This window comes from Zootoca vivipara, chromosome 16, assembly GCF_963506605.1.
Source record: "Zootoca vivipara chromosome 16, rZooViv1.1, whole genome shotgun sequence".
Classification (NCBI taxonomy): Eukaryota; Metazoa; Chordata; class Lepidosauria; order Squamata; family Lacertidae; genus Zootoca; species Zootoca vivipara.
Window position 1 is genome coordinate 40,703,959 of NC_083291.1, and position 20,660 is coordinate 40,724,618.

Sequence of the window (20,660 nt, forward strand, 5' to 3'; positions counted from 1 at the left end):
TATTCCTGGAGTGAACATGCAGTTCTACTCAAGAGTAAGCAACTAAGCGAAATAAAGCCATGGAACGCTTATTTGCCTTCTATCTATGCATTCTGACACTCCAACAATGTGTTCTGCTTCAATTTGACTCATTTTACAAAGGTGCTTATTCCTGGAGTGAACATGCAGTTCTACTCAAGAGTAAGCAACTAAGCGAAATAAAGCCATGGAACACTTATTTGCCTTCTATCTATGCATTCTGACACTCCAACAATGTGTTCTGCTTCAATTTGACTCATTTTGCAAAGGTGCTTATTGCTGGAGTGAACATGCAGTTCTACTCAAGAGTAAGCAACTAAGCGAAATAAAGCCATGGAACGCTTATTTGCCTTCTATCTATGCATTCTGACACTCCAACAATGTGTTCTGCTTCAATTTGACTCATTTTACAAAGCTGCTTATTCCTGGAGTGAACATGCAGTTCTACTCAAGAGTAAGCAACTAAGCGAAATAAAGCCATGGAACGCTTATTTGCCTTCTATCTATGCATTGTGACACTCCAACAATGTGTTCTGCTTCAATTTGACTCATTTTACAAAGGTGCTTATTCCTGGAGTGAACATGCAGTTCTACTCAAGAGTAAGCAACTAAGCGAAATAAAGCCATGGAACGCTTATTTGCCTTCTATCTATGCATTCTGACACTCCAACAATGTGTTCTGCTTCAATTTGACTCATTTTACAAAGGTGCTTATTCCTGGAGTGAACATGCAGTTCTACTCAAGAGTAAGCAACTAAGCGAAATAAAGCCATGGAACGCTTATTTGCCTTCTATCTATGCATTCTGACACTCCAACAATGTGTTCTGCTTCAATTTGACTCATTTTACAAAGGTGCTTATTCCTGGAGTGAACTTGCAGTTCTACTCAAGAGTAAGCAACTAAGCGAAATAAAGCCATGGATCGCTTATTTGCCTTCTATCTATGCATTCTGACACTCCAAAAATTTGTTCTGCTTCCATTTGACTCATTTTACAAAGGTGCTTATTCCTGGAGTGAACATGCAGTTCTACTCAAGAGTAAGCAACTAAGCGAAATTAAGCCATGGAACGCTGATTTGCCTTCTATCTATGCATTCTGACACTCCAACAATGTGTTCTGCTTCAATTTGACTCATTTTACAAAGGTGCTTATTCCTGGAGTGAACATGCAGTTCTACTCAAGAGTAAGCAACTAAGCGAAATAAAGCCATGGAACGCTTATTTGCCTTCTATCTATGCATTCTGACACTCCAACAATGTTTTCTGCTTCAATTTGACTCATTTTACAAAGGTGCTTATTCCTGGAGTGAACATGCAGTTCTACTCAAGAGTAAGCAACTAAGCGAAATAAAGCCATGGAACGCTTATTTGCCTTCTATCTATGCATTCTGACACTCCAACAATGTGTTCTGCTTCAATTTGACTCATTTTACAAAGGTGCTTATTCCTGGAGTGAATATGCAGTTCTACTCAAGAGTAAGCAACTAAGCGAAATAAAGCCATGGAACGCTTATTTGCCTTCTATCTATGCATTCTGACACTCCAACAATGTGTTCTGCTTCAATTTGACTCATTTTACAAAGGTGCTTATTCCTGGAGTGAACATGCAGTTCTACTCAAGAGTAAGCAACTAAGCGAAATAAAGCCATGGAACGCTTATTTGCCTTCTATCTATGCATTGTGACACTCCAACAATGTGTTCTGCTTCAATTTGACTCATTTTACAAAGGTGCTTATTCCTGGAGTGAACATGCAGTTCTACTCAAGAGTAAGCAACTAAGCGAAATAAAGCCATGGAACGCTTATTTGCCTTCTATCTATGCATTCTGACACTCCAACAATGTGTTCTGCTTCAATTTGACTCATTTTACAAAGGTGCTTATTCCTGGAGTGAACTTGCAGTTCTACTCAAGAGTAAGCAACTAAGCGAAATAAAGCCATGGATCGCTTATTTGCCTTCTATCTATGCATTCTGACACTCCAAAAATTTGTTCTGCTTCCATTTGACTCATTTTACAAAGGTGCTTATTCCTGGAGTGAACATGCAGTTCTACTCAAGAGTAAGCAACTAAGCGAAATTAAGCCATGGAACGCTGATTTGCCTTCTATCTATGCATTCTGACACTCCAACAATGTGTTCTGCTTCAATTTGACTCATTTTACAAAGGTGCTTATTCCTGGATTGAACATGCGGTTCTACTCAAGAGTAAGCAACTAAGCGAAATAAAGCCATGGAACGCTTATTTGCCTTCTATCTATGCATTCTGACACTCCAACAATGTGTGCTGCTTCAATTTGACTCATTTTACAAAGGTGCTTATTCCTGGAGTGAACATGCAGTTCTACTCAAGAGTAAGCAACTAAGCGAAATAAAGCCATGGAACGCTTATATGCCTTCTATCTATGCATTCTGACACTGTGTTCTGCTTCAATTTGACTCATTTTACAAAGGTGCTTATTCCTGGAGTGAACATGCAGTTCTACTCAAGAGTAAGCAACTAAGCGAAATAAAGCCATGGAACGCTTATTTGCCTTCTATCTATGCATTCTGACACTCCAACAATGTGTTCTGCTTCAATTTGACTCATTTTACAAAGGTGCTTATTCCTGAAGTGAACATGCAGTTCTACTCAAGAGTAAGCAACTAAGCGAAATAAAGCCATGGAACGCTTATTTGCCTTCTATCTATGCATTCTGACACTCCAACAATGTGTTCTGCTTCAATTTGACTCATTTTACAAAGGTGCTTATTCCTGGAGCGAACATGCAGTTCTACTCAAGAGTAAGCAACTAAGCGAAATAAAGCCATGGAACGCTTATTTGCCTTCTATCTATGCATTCTGACACTCCAACAATGTGTTCTGCTTCAATTTGACTCATTTTACAAAGGTGCTTATTCCTGGAGTGAACATGCAGTTCTACTCAAGAGTAAGCAACTAAGCGAAATAAAGCCATGGAATGCTTATTTGCCTTCTATCTATGCATTCTGACACTCCAACAATGTGTTCTGCTTCCATTTGACTCATTTTACAAAGGTGCTTATTCCTGGATTGAACATGCAGTTCTACTCAAGAGTAAGCAACTAAGCGAAATAAAGCCATGGAACGCTTATTTGCCTTCTATCTATGCATTCTGACACTCCAACAATGTGTTCTGCTTCAATTTGACTCATTTTACAAAGGTGCTTATTCCTGGAGTGAACATGCAGTTCTACTCAAGAGTAAGCAACTAAGCGAAATAAAGCCATGGAACGCTTATTTGCCTTCTATCTATGCATTCTGACACTCCAACAATGTGTTCTGCTTCAATTTGACTCATTTTACAAAGGTGCTTATTCCTGGAGTGAACATGCAGTTCTACTCAAGAGTAAGCAACTAAGCGAAATAAAGCCATGGAACGCTTATTTGCCTTCTTTCTATGCATTCTGACACTCCAACAATGTGTTCTGCTTCAATTTGACACATTTTACAAAGGTGCTTATTCCTGGAGTGAACATGCAGTTCTGCTCAAGAGTAAGCAACTAAGCGAAATAAAGCCATGGAACGCTTATTTGCCTTCTATCTATGCATTCTGACACTCCAACAATGTGTTCTGCTTCAATTTGACACATTTTACAAAGGTGCTTATTCCTGGAGTGAACATGCAGTTCTACTCAAGAGTAAGCAACTAAGCGAAATAAAGCCATGGAACGCTTATTTGCCTTCTATCTATGCATTCTGACACTCCAACAATGTGTTCTGCTTCAATTTGACTCATTTTACAAAGGTGCTTATTCCTGGAATGAACATGCAGTTCTACTCAAGAGTAAGCAACTAAGCGAAATAAAGCCATGGAACGCTTATTTGCCTTCTATCTATGCATTCTGACACTCCAACAATGTGTTCTGCTTCAATTTGACTCATTTTAAAAAGGTGCTTATTCCTGGAGTTAACATGCAGTTCTACTCAAGAGTAAGCAACTAAGCGAAATAATGCCATGGAACGCTTATTTGCCTTCTATCTATGCATTCTGACACTCCAACAATGTGTTCTGCTTCAATTTGACTCATTTTACAAAGGTGCTTATTCCTGGAGTGAGCATGCAGTTCTACTCAAGAGTAAGCAACTAAGCGAAATAAAGCCATGGAACGCTTATTTGCCTTCTATCTCTACATTCTTACACTCCAACAATGTGTTCTGCTTCAATTTGACTCATTTTACAAAGGTGCTTATTCCTGGATTGAACATGCAGTTCTACTCAAGAGTAAGCAACTAAGCGAAATAAAGCCATGGAACGCTTATTTGCCTTCTATCTATGCATTCTGACACTCCAACAATGTGTTCTGCTTCAATTTGACTCATTTTACAAAGGTGCTTATTCCTGGAGTGAACATGCAGTTCTACTCAAGAGTAAGCAACTAAGCGAAATAAAGCCATGGAATGCTTATTTGCCTTCTTTCTATGCATTCTGACACTCCAACAATGTGTTCTGCTTCAATTTGACTCATTTTACAAAGGTGCTTTTTCCTGGAGTGAACATGCAGTTCTACTCAAGAGTAAGCAACTAAGCGAAATAAAGCCATGGAACGCTTATTTGCCTTCTTTCTATGCATTCTGACACTCCAACAATTTGTTCTGCTTCAATTTGACTCATTTTACAAAGGTGCTTATTCCTGGAATGAACATGCAGTTCTACTCAAGAGTAAGCAACTAAGCGAAATAAAGCCATGGAACGCTTATTTGCCTTCTATCTATGCATTCTGACACTCCAACAATGTGTTCTGCTTCAATTTGACTCATTTTACAAAGGTGCTTATTCCTGGAGTGAGCATGCAGTTCTACTCAAGAGTAAGCAACTAAGCGAAATAAAGCCATGGAACGCTTATTTGCCTTCTATCTATGCATTCTGACACTCCAACAATGTGTTCTGCTTCAATTTGACTCATTTTACAAAGGTGCTTTTTCCTGGAGTGAACATGCAGTTCTACTCAAGAGTAAGCAACTAAGCGAAATAAATCCATGGAACTCTTATTTGCCTTCTATCTATGCATTCTGACACTCCAACAATGTGTTCTGCTTCAATTTGATTCATTTTACAAAGGTGCTTATTCCTGGAGTGAACATGCAGTTCTACTCAAGAGTAAGCAACTAAGCGAAATAAAGCCATGGAACGCTTATTTGCCTTCTTTCTATGCATTCTGACACTCCAACAATGTGTTCTGCTTCAATTTGACTCATTTTACAAAGGTGCTTATTCCTGGAGTGAACATGCAGTTCTACTCAAGAGTAAGCAACTAAGCGAAATAAAGCCATGGAACGCTTATTTGCCTTCTATCTATGCATTCTGAAACTCCAACAATGTGTTCTGCTTCAATTTGACTCATTTTACAAAGGTGCTTATTCCTGGAGTGAACATGCAGTTCTACTCAAGAGTAAGCAACTAAGCGAAATAAAGCCATGGAACGCTTATTTGCCTTCTATCTATGCATTCTGACACTCCAACAATGTGTTCTGCTTCAATTTGACTCATTTTACAAAGGTGCTTATTCCTGGAGTGAACATGCAGTTCTACTCAAGAGTAAGCAACTAAGCGAAATAAAGCTTTGGAACGCTTATTTGCCTTCTATCTATGCATTTAGACACTCCAACAATGTGTTCTGCTTCAATTTGATTCATTTTACAAAGGTGCTTATTCCTGGAGTGAACATGCAGTTCTACTCAAGAGTAAGCAACTAAGCGAAATAAAGCCATGGAACGCTTATTTGCCTTCTTTCTATGCATTCTGACACTCCAACAATGTGTTCTGCTTCAATTTGACTCATTTTACAAAGGTGCTTATTCCTGGAGTGAACATGCAGTTCTACTCAAGAGTAAGCAACTAAGCGAAATAAAGCCATGGAACGCTTATTTGCCTTCTATCTATGCATTCTGACATTCCAACAATGTGTTCTGCTTCAATTTGACTCATTTTACAAAGGTGCTTTTTCCTGGAGTGAACATGCAGTTCTACTCAAGAGTAAGCAACTAAGCGAAATAAAGCCATGGAACTCTTATTTGCCTTCTATCTATGCATTCTGACACTCCAACAATGTGTTCTGCTTCAATTTGATTCATTTTACAAAGGTGCTTATTCCTGGAGTGAACATGCAGTTCTACTCAAGAGTAAGCAACTAAGCGAAATAAAGCCATGGAACGCTTATTTGCCTTCTTTCTATGCATTCTGACACTCCAACAATGTGTTCTGCTTCAATTTGACACATTTTACAAAGGTTCTTTTTCCTGGAGTGAACATGCAGTTCTGCTCAAGAGTAAGCAACTAAGCGAAATAAAGCCATGGAACGCTTATTTGCCTTCTATCTATGCATTTAGACACTCCAACAATGTGTTCTGCTTCAATTTGATTCATTTTACAAAGGTGCTTATTCCTGGAGTGAACATGCAGTTCTACTCAAGAGTAAGCAACTAAGCGAAATAAAGCCATGGAACGCTTATTTGCCTTCTTTCTATGCATTCTGACACTCCAACAATGTGTTCTGCTTCAATTTGACTCATTTTACAAAGGTGCTTATTCCTGGAGTGAACATGCAGTTCTACTCAAGAGTAAGCAACTAAGCGAAATAAAGCCATGGAACGCTTATTTGCCTTCTATCTATGCATTCTGACACTCCAACAATGTGTTCTGCTTCAATTTGACTCATTTTACAAAGGTGCTTTTTCCTGGAGTGAACATGCAGTTCTACTCAAGAGTAAGCAACTAAGCGAAATAAAGCCATGGAACTCTTATTTGCCTTCTATCTATGCATTCTGACACTCCAACAATGTGTTCTGCTTCAATTTGATTCATTTTACAAAGGTGCTTATTCCTGGAGTGAACATGCAGTTCTACTCAAGAGTAAGCAACTAAGCGAAATAAAGCCATGGAACGCTTATTTGCCTTCTTTCTATGCATTCTGACACTCCAACAATGTGTTCTGCTTCAATTTGACACATTTTACAAAGGTTCTTTTTCCTGGAGTGAACATGCAGTTCTGCTCAAGAGTAAGCAACTAAGCGAAATAAAGCCATGGAACGCTTATTTGCCTTCTATCTATGCATTCTGACACTCCAACAATGTGTTCTGCTTCAATTTGACTCATTTTACAAAGGTGCTTTTTCCTGGAGTGAACATGCAGTTCTACTCAAGAGTAAGCAACTAAGCGAAATAAATCCATGGAACTCTTATTTGCCTTCTATCTATGCATTCTGACACTCCAACAATGTGTTCTGCTTCAATTTGATTCATTTTACAAAGGTGCTTATTCCTGGAGTGAACATGCAGTTCTACTCAAGAGTAAGCAACTAAGCGAAATAAAGCCATGGAACGCTTATTTGCCTTCTTTCTATGCATTCTGACACTCCAACAATGTGTTCTGCTTCAATTTGACTCATTTTACAAAGGTGCTTATTCCTGGAGTGAACATGCAGTTCTACTCAAGAGTAAGCAACTAAGCGAAATAAAGCCATGGAACGCTTATTTGCCTTCTATCTATGCATTCTGAAACTCCAACAATGTGTTCTGCTTCAATTTGACTCATTTTACAAAGGTGCTTTTTCCTGGAGTGAACATGCAGTTCTACTCAAGAGTAAGCAACTAAGCGAAATAAAGCCATGGAACGCTTATTTGCCTTCTATCTATGCATTCTGACACTCCAACAATGTGTTCTGCTTCAATTTGACTCATTTTACAAAGGTGCTTATTCCTGGAGTGAACATGCAGTTCTACTCAAGAGTAAGCAACTAAGCGAAATAAAGCCATGGAACACTTATTTGCCTTCTATCTATGCATTCTGACACTCCAACAATGTGTTCTGCTTCAATTTGACTCATTTTACAAAGGTGCTTATTCCTGGAGTGAACATGCAGTTCTACTCAAGAGTAAGCAACTAAGCGAAATAAAGCCATGGAACGCTTATTTGCCTTCTATCTATGCATTCTGACACTCCAACAATGTGTTCTGCTTCAATTTGACTCATTTTACAAAGGTGCTTATTCCTGGATTGAACATGCAGTTTTACTCAAGAGTAAGCAACTAAGCGAAATAAAGCCATGGAACGCTTATTTGCCTTCTATCTATGCATTCTGACACTCCAACAATGTGTTCTGCTTCAATTTGACTCATTTTACAAAGGTGCTTATTCCTGAACATGCAGTTCTACTCAAGAGTAAGCAACTAAGCGAAATAAAGCCATGGAACGCTTATTTGCCTTCTATCTATGCATTCTGACACTCCAACAATGTGTTCTGCTTCAATTTGACTCATTTTACAAAGGTGCTTATTCCTGGAGTGAACATGCAGTTCTACTCAAGAGTAAGCAACTAAGCGAAATAAAGCCATGGAACGCTTATTTGCCTTCTATCTATGCATTCTGACACTCCAACAATGTGTTCTGCTTCAATTTGACTCATTTTACAAAGGTGCTTATTCCTGGATTGAACATGCAGTTTTACTCAAGAGTAAGCAACTAAGCGAAATAAAGCCATGGAACGCTTATTTGCCTTCTATCTATGCATTCTGACACTCCAACAATGTGTTCTGCTTCAATTTGACTCATTTTACAAAGGTGCTTATTCCTGAACATGCAGTTCTACTCTAGAGTAAGCAACTAAGCGAAATAAAGCCATGGAACGCTTATTTGCCTTCTATCTATGCATTCTGACACTCCAACAATGTGTTCTGCTTCAATTTGACTCATTTTACAAAGGTGCTTATTCCTGGAGTGAACATGCAGTTCTACTCAAGAGTAAGCAACTAAGCGAAATAAAGCCATGGAACGCTTATTTGCCTTCTATCTATGCATTTAGACACTCCAACAATGTGTTCTGCTTCAATTTGATTCATTTTACAAAGGTGCTTATTCCTGGAGTGAACATGCAGTTCTACTCAAGAGTAAGCAACTAAGCGAAATAAAGCCATGGAACGTTTATTTGCCTTCTTTCTATGCATTCTGACACTCCAACAATGTGTTCTGCTTCAATTTGACACATTTTACAAAGGTGCTTTTTCCTGGAGTGAACATGCAGTTCTACTCAAGAGTAAGCAACTAAGCGAAATAAATCCATGGAACTCTTATTTGCCTTCTATCTATGCATTCTGACACTCCAACAATGTGTTCTGCTTCAATTTGATTCATTTTACAAAGGTGCTTATTCCTGGAGTGAACATGCAGTTCTACTCAAGAGTAAGCAACTAAGCGAAATAAAGCCATGGAACGCTTATTTGCCTTCTTTCTATGCATTCTGACACTCCAACAATGTGTTCTGCTTCAATTTGACTCATTTTACAAAGGTGCTTATTCCTGGAGTGAACATGCAGTTCTACTCAAGAGTAAGCAACTAAGCGAAATAAAGCCATGGAACGCTTATTTGCCTTCTATCTATGCATTCTGAAACTCCAACAATGTGTTCTGCTTCAATTTGACTCATTTTACAAAGGTGCTTTTTCCTGGAGTGAACATGCAGTTCTACTCAAGAGTAAGCAACTAAGCGAAATAAAGCCATGGAACGCTTATTTGCCTTCTATCTATGCATTCTGACACTCCAACAATGTGTTCTGCTTCAATTTGACTCATTTTACAAAGGTGCTTATTCCTGGAGTGAACATGCAGTTCTACTCAAGAGTAAGCAACTAAGCGAAATAAAGCCATGGAACGCTTATTTGCCTTCTATCTATGCATTCTGACACTCCAACAATGTGTTCTGCTTCAATTTGACTCATTTTACAAAGGTGCTTATTCCTGGAGTGAACATGCAGTTCTACTCAAGAGTAAGCAACTAAGCGAAATAAAGCCATGGAACGCTTATTTGCCTTCTATCTATGCATTCTGACACTCCAACAATGTGTTCTGCTTCAATTTGACTCATTTTACAAAGGTGCTTATTCCTGGATTGAACATGCAGTTTTACTCAAGAGTAAGCAACTAAGCGAAATAAAGCCATGGAACGCTTATTTGCCTTCTATCTATGCATTCTGACACTCCAACAATGTGTTCTGCTTCAATTTGACTCATTTTACAAAGGTGCTTATTCCTGAACATGCAGTTCTACTCAAGAGTAAGCAACTAAGCGAAATAAAGCCATGGAACGCTTATTTGCCTTCTATCTATGCATTCTGACACTCCAACAATGTGTTCTGCTTCAATTTGACTCATTTTACAAAGGTGCTTATTCCTGGAGTGAACATGCAGTTCTACTCAAGAGTAAGCAACTAAGCGAAATAAAGCCATGGAACGCTTATTTGCCTTCTATCTATGCATTCTGACACTCCAACAATGTGTTCTGCTTCAATTTGACTCATTTTACAAAGGTGCTTATTCCTGGATTGAACATGCAGTTTTACTCAAGAGTAAGCAACTAAGCGAAATAAAGCCATGGAACGCTTATTTGCCTTCTATCTATGCATTCTGACACTCCAACAATGTGTTCTGCTTCAATTTGACTCATTTTACAAAGGTGCTTATTCCTGAACATGCAGTTCTACTCTAGAGTAAGCAACTAAGCGAAATAAAGCCATGGAACGCTTATTTGCCTTCTATCTATGCATTCTGACACTCCAACAATGTGTTCTGCTTCAATTTGACTCATTTTACAAAGGTGCTTATTCCTGGAGTGAACATGCAGTTCTACTCAAGAGTAAGCAACTAAGCGAAATAAAGCCATGGAACGCTTATTTGCCTTCTATCTATGCATTTAGACACTCCAACAGTGTGTTCTGCTTCAATTTGATTCATTTTACAAAGGTGCTTATTCCTGGAGTGAACATGCAGTTCTACTCAAGAGTAAGCAACTAAGCGAAATAAAGCCATGGAACGCTTATTTGCCTTCTTTCTATGCATTCTGACACTCCAACAATGTGTTCTGCTTCAATTTGACTCATTTTACAAAGGTGCTTATTCCTGGAGTGAACATGCAGTTCTACTCAAGAGTAAGCAACTAAGCGAAATAAAGCCATGGAACGCTTATTTGCCTTCTATCTATGCATTCTGACACTCCAACAATGTGTTCTGCTTCAATTTGACACATTTTACAAAGGTGCTTTTTCCTGGAGTGAACATGCAGTTCTGCTCAAGAGTAAGCAACTAAGCGAAATAAAGCCATGGAACGCTTATTTGCCTTCTATCTATGCATTCTGACACTCCAACAATGTGTTCTGCTTCAATTTGACTCATTTTACAAAGGTGCTTTTTCCTGGAGTGAACATGCAGTTCTACTCAAGAGTAAGCAACTAAGCGAAATAAAGCCATGGAACGCTTATTTGCCTTCTATCTATGCATTCTGACACTCCAACAATGTGTTCTGCTTCAATTTGACTCATTTTACAAAGGTGCTTATTCCTGGAGTGAACATGCAGTTCTACTCAAGAGTAAGCAACTAAGCGAAATAAAGCCATGGAACGCTTATTTGCCTTCTTTCTATGCATTCTGACACTCCAACAATGTGTTCTGCTTCAATTTGATTCATTTTACAAAGGTGCTTATTCCTGGAGTGAACATGCAGTTCTACTCAAGAGTAAGCATCTAAGCGAAATAAAGCCATGGAACGCTTATTTGCCTTCTTTCTATGCATTCTGACACTCCAACAATGTGTTCTGCTTCAATTTGACTCATTTTACAAAGGTGCTTATTCCTGGAGTGAACATGCAGTTCTACTCAAGAGTAAGCAACTAAGCGAAATAAAGCCATGGAACGCTTATTTGCCTTCTATCTATGCATTCTGACACTCCAACAATGTGTTCTGCTTCAATTTGACACATTTTACAAAGGTGCTTTTTCCTGGAGTGAACATGCAGTTCTGCTCAAGAGTAAGCAACTAAGCGAAATAAAGCCATGGAACGCTTATTTGCCTTCTATCTATGCATTCTAACACTCCAACAATGTGTTCTGCTTCAATTTGACTCATTTTACAAAGGTGCTTATTCCTGGAGTGAACATGCAGTTCTACTCAAGAGTAAGCAACTAAGCGAAATAAAGCCATGGAACGCTTATTTGCCTTCTATCTATGCATTCTGACACTCCAACAATGTGTTCTGCTTCAATTTGACTCATTTTACAAAGGTGCTTATTCCTGGAGTGAACATGCAGTTCTACTCAAGAGTAAGCAACTAAGCGAAATAAAGCCATGGAACGCTTATTTGCCTTCTTTCTATGCATTCTGACACTCCAACAATGTGTTCTGCTTCAATTTGACTCATTTTACAAAGGTGCTTTTTCCTGGAGTGAACATGCAGTTCTACTCAAGAGTAAGCAACTAAGCGAAATAAAGCCATGGAACGCTTATTTGCCTTCTATCTATGCATTCTGACACTCCAACAATGTGTTCTGCTTCAATTTGACTCATTTTACAAAGGTGCTTATTCCTGGAGTGAACATGCAGTTCTACTCAAGAGTAAGCAACTAAGCGAAATAAAGCCATGGAACGCTTATTTGCCTTCTTTCTATGCATTCTGACACTCCAACAATGTGTTCTGCTTCAATTTGACTCATTTTACAAAGGTGCTTATTCCAGGAATGAACATGCAGTTCTACTCAAGAGTAAGCAACTAAGCGAAATAAAGCCATGGAACGCTTATTTGCCTTCTATCTATGCATTCTGACACTCCAACAATGTGTTCTGCTTCAATTTGACTCATTTTAAAAAGGTGCTTATTCCTGGAGTGAACATGCAGTTCTACTCAAGAGTAAGCAACTAAGCGAAATAATGCCATGGAACGCTTATTTGCCTTCTATCTATGCATTCTGACACTCCAACAATGTGTTCTGCTTCAATTTGACTCATTTTACAAAGGTGCTTATTCCTGGAGTGAACATGCAGTTCTACTCAAGAGTAAGCAACTAAGCGAAATAAAGCCATGGAACGCTTACTTGCCTTCTATCTATGCATTCTGACACTCCAACAATGTGTTCTGCTTCAATTTGACTCATTTTACAAAGGTGCTTATTCCTGGAGTGAACATGCAGTTCTACTCAAGAGTAAGCAACTAAGCGAAATAAAGCCATGGAACGCTTATTTGCCTTCTATCTATGCATTGTGACACTCCAACAATGTGTTCTGCTTCAATTTGACTCATTTTACAAAGGTGCTTATTCCTAGAGTGAACATGCAGTTCTACTCAAGAGTAAGCAACTAAGCGAAATAAAGCCATGGAACGCTTATTTGCCTTCTATCTATGCATTCTGACACTCCAACAATGTGTTCTGCTTCAATTTGACTCATTTTACAAAGGTGCTTATTCCTGGAGTGAACTTGCAGTTCTACTCAAGAGTAAGCAACTAAGCGAAATAAAGCCATGGAACGCATATTTGCCTTCTATCTATGCATTCTGACACTCCAACAATTTGTTCTGCTTCAATTTGACTCATTTTAGAAAGGTGCTTATTCCTGGAGTGAACATGCAGTTCTACTCAAGAGTAAGCAACTAAGCGAAATAAAGCCATGGAACGCTTATTTGCCTTCTATCTATGCATTCTGACACTCCAACAATGTGTTCTGCTTCAATTTGACTCATTTTACAAAGGTGCTTATTCCTGGAGTGAACATGCAGTTCTACTCAAGAGTAAGCAACTAAGCGAAATAAAGCCATGGAACGCTTATTTGCCTTCTATCTATGCATTCTGACACTCCAACAATGTGTTCTGCTTCAATTTGACTCATTTTACAAAGGTGCTTATTCCTGGAGTGAACATGCAGTTCTACTCAAGAGTAAGCAACTAAACGAAATAAAGCCATGGAACGCTTATTTGCCTTCTATCTATGCATTCTGACACTCCAACAATGTGTTCTGCTTCCATTTGACTCATTTTACAAAGGTGCTTATTCCTGGAGTGAACATGCAGTTCTACTCAAGAGTAAGCAACTAAGCGAAATAAATCCATGGAACTCTTATTTGCCTTCTATCTATGCATTCTGACACTCCAACAATGTGTTCTGCTTCAATTTGATTCATTTTACAAAGGTGCTTTTTCCTGGAGTGAACATGCAGTTCTACTCAAGAGTAAGCAACTAAGCGAAATAAAGCCATGGAACGCTTATTTGCCTTCTATCTATGCATTCTGACACTCCAACAATGTGTTCTGCTTCAATTTGACTCATTTTACAAAGGTGCTTATTCCTGGAGTGAACATGCAGTTCTACTCAAGAGTAAGCAACTAAGCGAAATAAAGCCATGGAACGCTTATCTGCCTTCTATCTATGCATTCTGACACTCCAACAATGTGTTCTGCTTCAATTTGACTCATTTTACAAAGGTGCTTATTCCTGGAGTGAACATGCAGTTCTACTCAAGAGTAAGCAACTAAACGAAATAAAGCCATGGAACGCTTATTTGCCTTCTATCTATGCATTCTGACACTCCAACAATGTGTTCTGCTTCCATTTGACTCATTTTACAAAGGTGCTTATTCCTGGAGTGAACATGCAGTTCTACTCAAGAGTAAGCAACTAAGCGAAATAAATCCATGGAACTCTTATTTGCCTTCTATCTATGCATTCTGACACTCCAACAATGTGTTCTGCTTCAATTTGATTCATTTTACAAAGGTGCTTATTCCTGGAGTGAACATGCAGTTCTACTCAAGAGTAAGCAACTAAGCGAAATAAAGCCATGGAACGCTTATTTGCCTTCTTTCTATGCATTCTGACACTCCAACAATGTGTTCTGCTTCAATTTGACTCATTTTACAAAGGTGCTTATTCCTGGAGTGAACATGCAGTTCTACTCAAGAGTAAGCAACTAAGCGAAATAAAGCCATGGAACGCTTATTTGCCTTCTATCTATGCATTCTGAAACTCCAACAATGTGTTCTGCTTCAATTTGACTCATTTTACAAAGGTGCTTTTTCCTGGAGTGAACATGCAGTTCTACTCAAGAGTAAGCAACTAAGCGAAATAAAGCCATGGAACGCTTATTTGCCTTCTATCTATGCATTCTGACACTCCAACAATGTGTTCTGCTTCAATTTGACTCATTTTACAAAGGTGCTTATTCCTGGAGTGAACATGCAGTTCTACTCAAGAGTAAGCAACTAAGCGAAATAAAGCCATGGAACGCTTATTTGCCTTCTATCTATGCATTCTGACACTCCAACAATGTGTTCTGCTTCAATTTGACTCATTTTACAAAGGTGCTTATTCCTGGAGTGAACATGCAGTTCTACTCAAGAGTAAGCAACTAAGCGAAATAAAGCCATGGAACGCTTATTTGCCTTCTATCTATGCATTCTGACACTCCAACAATGTGTTCTGCTTCAATTTGACTCATTTTACAAAGGTGCTTATTCCTGGATTGAACATGCAGTTTTACTCAAGAGTAAGCAACTAAGCGAAATAAAGCCATGGAACGCTTATTTGCCTTCTATCTATGCATTCTGACACTCCAACAATGTGTTCTGCTTCAATTTGACTCATTTTACAAAGGTGCTTATTCCTGAACATGCAGTTCTACTCAAGAGTAAGCAACTAAGCGAAATAAAGCCATGGAACGCTTATTTGCCTTCTATCTATGCATTCTGACACTCCAACAATGTGTTCTGCTTCAATTTGACTCATTTTACAAAGGTGCTTATTCCTGGAGTGAACATGCAGTTCTACTCAAGAGTAAGCAACTAAGCGAAATAAAGCCATGGAACGCTTATTTGCCTTCTATCTATGCATTCTGACACTCCAACAATGTGTTCTGCTTCAATTTGACTCATTTTACAAAGGTGCTTATTCCTGGATTGAACATGCAGTTTTACTCAAGAGTAAGCAACTAAGCGAAATAAAGCCATGGAACGCTTATTTGCCTTCTATCTATGCATTCTGACACTCCAACAATGTGTTCTGCTTCAATTTGACTCATTTTACAAAGGTGCTTATTCCTGGAGTGAACATGCAGTTCTACTCAAGAGTAAGCAACTAAGCGAAATAAAGCCATGGAACGCTTATTTGCCTTCTATCTATGCATTCTGACACTCCAACAATGTGTTCTGCTTCAATTTGACTCATTTTACAAAGGTGCTTTTTCCTGGAGTGAACATGCAGTTCTACTCAAGAGTAAGCAACTAAGCGAAATAAAGCCATGGAACGCTTATTTGCCTTCTATCTATGCATTCTGACACTCCAACAATGTGTTCTGCTTCAATTTGACTCATTTTACAAAGGTGCTTATTCCTGGAGTGAACATGCAGTTCTACTCAAGAGTAAGCAACTAAGCGAAATAAAGCCATGGAACGCTTATCTGCCTTCTATCTATGCATTCTGACACTCCAACAATGTGTTCTGCTATAATTTGACTCATTTTACAAAGGTGCTTATTCCTGGAGTGAACATGCAGTTCTACTCAAGAGTAAGCAACTAAACGAAATAAAGCCATGGAACGCTTATTTGCCTTCTATCTATGCATTCTGACACTCCAACAATGTGTTCTGCTTCCATTTGACTCATTTTACAAAGGTGCTTATTCCTGGAGTGAACATGCAGTTCTACTCAAGAGTAAGCAACTAAGCGAAATAAATCCATGGAACTCTTATTTGCCTTCTATCTATGCATTCTGACACTCCAACAATGTGTTCTGCTTCAATTTGATTCATTTTACAAAGGTGCTTATTCCTGGAGTGAACATGCAGTTCTACTCAAGAGTAAGCAACTAAGCGAAATAAAGCCATGGAACGCTTATTTGCCTTCTTTCTATGCATTCTGACACTCCAACAATGTGTTCTGCTTCAATTTGACTCATTTTACAAAGGTGCTTATTCCTGGAGTGAACATGCAGTTCTACTCAAGAGTAAGCAACTAAGCGAAATAAAGCCATGGAACGCTTATTTGCCTTCTATCTATGCATTCTGAAACTCCAACAATGTGTTCTGCTTCAATTTGACTCATTTTACAAAGGTGCTTTTTCCTGGAGTGAACATGCAGTTCTACTCAAGAGTAAGCAACTAAGCGAAATAAAGCCATGGAACGCTTATTTGCCTTCTATCTATGCATTCTGACACTCCAACAATGTGTTCTGCTTCAATTTGACTCATTTTACAAAGGTGCTTATTCCTGGAGTGAACATGCAGTTCTACTCAAGAGTAAGCAACTAAGCGAAATAAAGCCATGGAACGCTTATTTGCCTTCTATCTATGCATTCTGACACTCCAACAATGTGTTCTGCTTCAATTTGACTCATTTTACAAAGGTGCTTATTCCTGGAGTGAACATGCAGTTCTACTCAAGAGTAAGCAACTAAGCGAAATAAAGCCATGGAACGCTTATTTGCCTTCTATCTATGCATTCTGACACTCCAACAATGTGTTCTGCTTCAATTTGACTCATTTTACAAAGGTGCTTATTCCTGGAGTGAACATGCAGTTCTACTCAAGAGTAAGCAACTTAGCGAAATAAAGCCATGGAACGCTTATTTGCCTTCTATCTATGCATTCTGACACTCCAACAATGTGTTCTGCTTCAATTTGACTCATTTTACAAAGGTGCTTATTCCTGGAGTGAACATGCAGTTCTACTCAAGAGTAAGCAACTAAGCGAAATAAAGCCATGGAACGCTTATTTGCCTTCTATCTATGCATTCTGACACTCCAACAATGTGTTCTGCTTCAATTTGACTCATTTTACAAAGGTGCTTATTCCTGGAGTGAACATGCAGTTCTACTCAAGAGTAAGCAACTAAGCGAAATAAAGCCATGGAACGCTTATTTGCCTTCTATCTATGCATTCTGACACTCCAACAATGTGTTCTGCTTCAATTTGACACATTTTACAAAGGTGCTTTTTCCTGGAGTGAACATGCAGTTCTGCTCAAGAGTAAGCAACTAAGCGAAATAAAGCCATGGAACGCTTATTTGCCTTCTATCTATGCATTCTGACACTCCAACAATGTGTTCTGCTTCAATTTGACTCATTTTACAAAGGTGCTTATTCCTGGAGTGAACATGCAGTTCTACTCAAGAGTAAGCAACTAAGCGAAATAAAGCCATGGAACGCTTATTTGCCTTCTATCTATGCATTCTGACACTCCAACAATGTGTTCTGCTTCAATTTGACTCATTTTACAAAGGTGCTTATTCCTGGAGTGAACATGCAGTTCTACTCAAGAGTAAGCAACTTAGCGAAATAAAGCCATGGAACGCTTATTTGCCTTCTATCTATGCATTCTGACACTCCAACAATGTGTTCTGCTTCAATTTGACTCATTTTACAAAGGTGCTTATTCCTGGAGTGAACATGCAGTTCTACTCAAGAGTAAGCAACTAAGCGAAATAAAGCCATGGAACGCTTATTTGCCTTCTATCTATGCATTCTGACACTCCAACAATGTGTTCTGCTTCAATTTGACTCATTTTACAAAGGTGCTTATTCCTGGAGTGAACATGCAGTTCTACTCAAGAGTAAGCAACTAAGCGAAATAAAGCCATGGAACGCTTATTTGCCTTCTATCTATGCATTCTGACACTCCAACAATGTGTTCTGCTTCAATTTGACACATTTTACAAAGGTGCTTTTTCCTGGAGTGAACATGCAGTTCTGCTCAAGAGTAAGCAACTAAGCGAAATAAAGCCATGGAACGCTTATTTGCCTTCTATCTATGCATTCTGACACTCCAACAATGTGTTCTGCTTCAATTTGACTCATTTTACAAAGGTGCTTATTCCTGAACATGCAGTTCTACTCAAGAGTAAGCAACTAAGCGAAATAAAGCCATGGAACGCTTATCTGCCTTCTATCTATGCATTCTGACACTCCAACAATGTGTTCTGCTTCAATTTGACTCATTTTACAAAGGTGCTTATTCCTGAACATGCAGTTCTACTCAAGAGTAAGCAACTAAGCGAAATAAAGCCATGGAACGCTTATTTGCCTTCTATCTATGCATTCTGACACTCCAACAATGTGTTCTGCTTCAATTTGACTCATTTTACAAAGGTGCTTATTCCTGGAGTGAACATGCAGTTCTACTCAAGAGTAAGCAACTAAACGAAATAAAGCCATGGAACGCTTATTTGCCTTCTATCTATGCATTCTGACACTCCAACAATGTGTTCTGCTTCCATTTGACTCATTTTACAAAGGTGCTTATTCCTGGAGTGAACATGCAGTTCTACTCAAGAGTAAGCAACTAAGCGAAATAAATCCATGGAACTCTTATTTGCCTTCTATCTATGCATTCTGACACTCCAACAATGTGTTCTGCTTCAATTTGACTCATTTTACAAAGGTGCTTATTCCTGGAGTGAACATGCAGTTCTACTCAAGAGTAAGCAACTAAGCGAAATAAAGCCATGGAACGCTTATTTGCCTTCTATCTATGCATTCTGAAACTCCAACAATGTGTTCTGCTTCAATTTGACTCATTTTACAAAGGTGCTTATTCCTGGAGTGAACATGCAGTTCTACTCAAGAGTAAGCAACTAAGCGAAATAAAGCCATGGAACGCTTATTTGCCTTCTATCTATGCATTCTGACACTCCAACAATGTGTTCTGCTTCAATTTGACTCATTTTACAAAGGTGCTTATTCCTGGAGTGAACATGCAGTTCTACTCAAGAGTAAGCAACTAAGCGAAATAAAGCCATGGAACGCTTATTTGCCTTCTATCTATGCATTCTGACACTCCAACAATGTGTTCTGCTTCAATTTGACTCATTTTACAAAGGTGCTTATTCCTGGAGTGAACATGCAGTTCTACTCAAGAGTAAGCAACTAAGCGAAATAAAGCCATGGAACGCTTATTTGCCTTCTATCTATGCATTCTGACACTCCAACAATGTGTTCTGCTTCAATTTGACTCATTTTACAAAGGTGCTTATTCCTGGAGTGAACATGCAGTTCTACTCAAGAGTAAGCAACTAAGCGAAATAAAGCCATGGAACGCTTATTTGCCTTCTATCTATGCATTCTGACACTCCAACAATGTGTTCTGCTTCAATTTGACTCATTTTACAAAGGTGCTTATTCCTGGAGTGAACATGCAGTTCTACTCAAGAGTAAGCAACTAAGCGAAATAAAGCCATGGAACGCTTATTTGCCTTCTATCTATGCATTCTGACACTCCAACAATGTGTTCTGCTTCAATTTGACTCATTTTACAAAGGTGCTTATTCCTGGATTGAACATGCAGTTTTACTCAAGAGTAAGCAACTAAGCGAAATAAAGCCATGGAACGCTTATTTGCCTTCTATCTATGCATTCTGACACTCCAACAATGTGTTCTGCTTCAATTTGACTCATTTTACAAAGGTGCTTATTCCTGAACATGCAGTTCTACTCAAGAGTAAGCAACTAAGCGAAATAAAGCCATGGAACGCTTATTTGCCTTCTATCTATGCATTCTGACACTCCAACAATGTGTTCTGCTTCAATTTGACTCATTTTACAAAGGTGCTTATTCCTGGAGTGAACATGCAGTTCTACTCAAGAGTAAGCAACTAAGCGAAATAAAGCCATGGAACGCTTATTTGCCTTCTATCTATGCATTCTGACACTCCAACAATGTGTTCTGCTTCAATTTGACTCATTTTACAAAGGTGCTTATTCCTGGATTGAACATGCAGTTTTACTCAAGAGTAAGCAACTAAGCGAAATAAAGCCATGGAACGCTTATTTGCCTTCTATCTATGCATTCTGACACTCCAACAATGTGTTCTGCTTCAA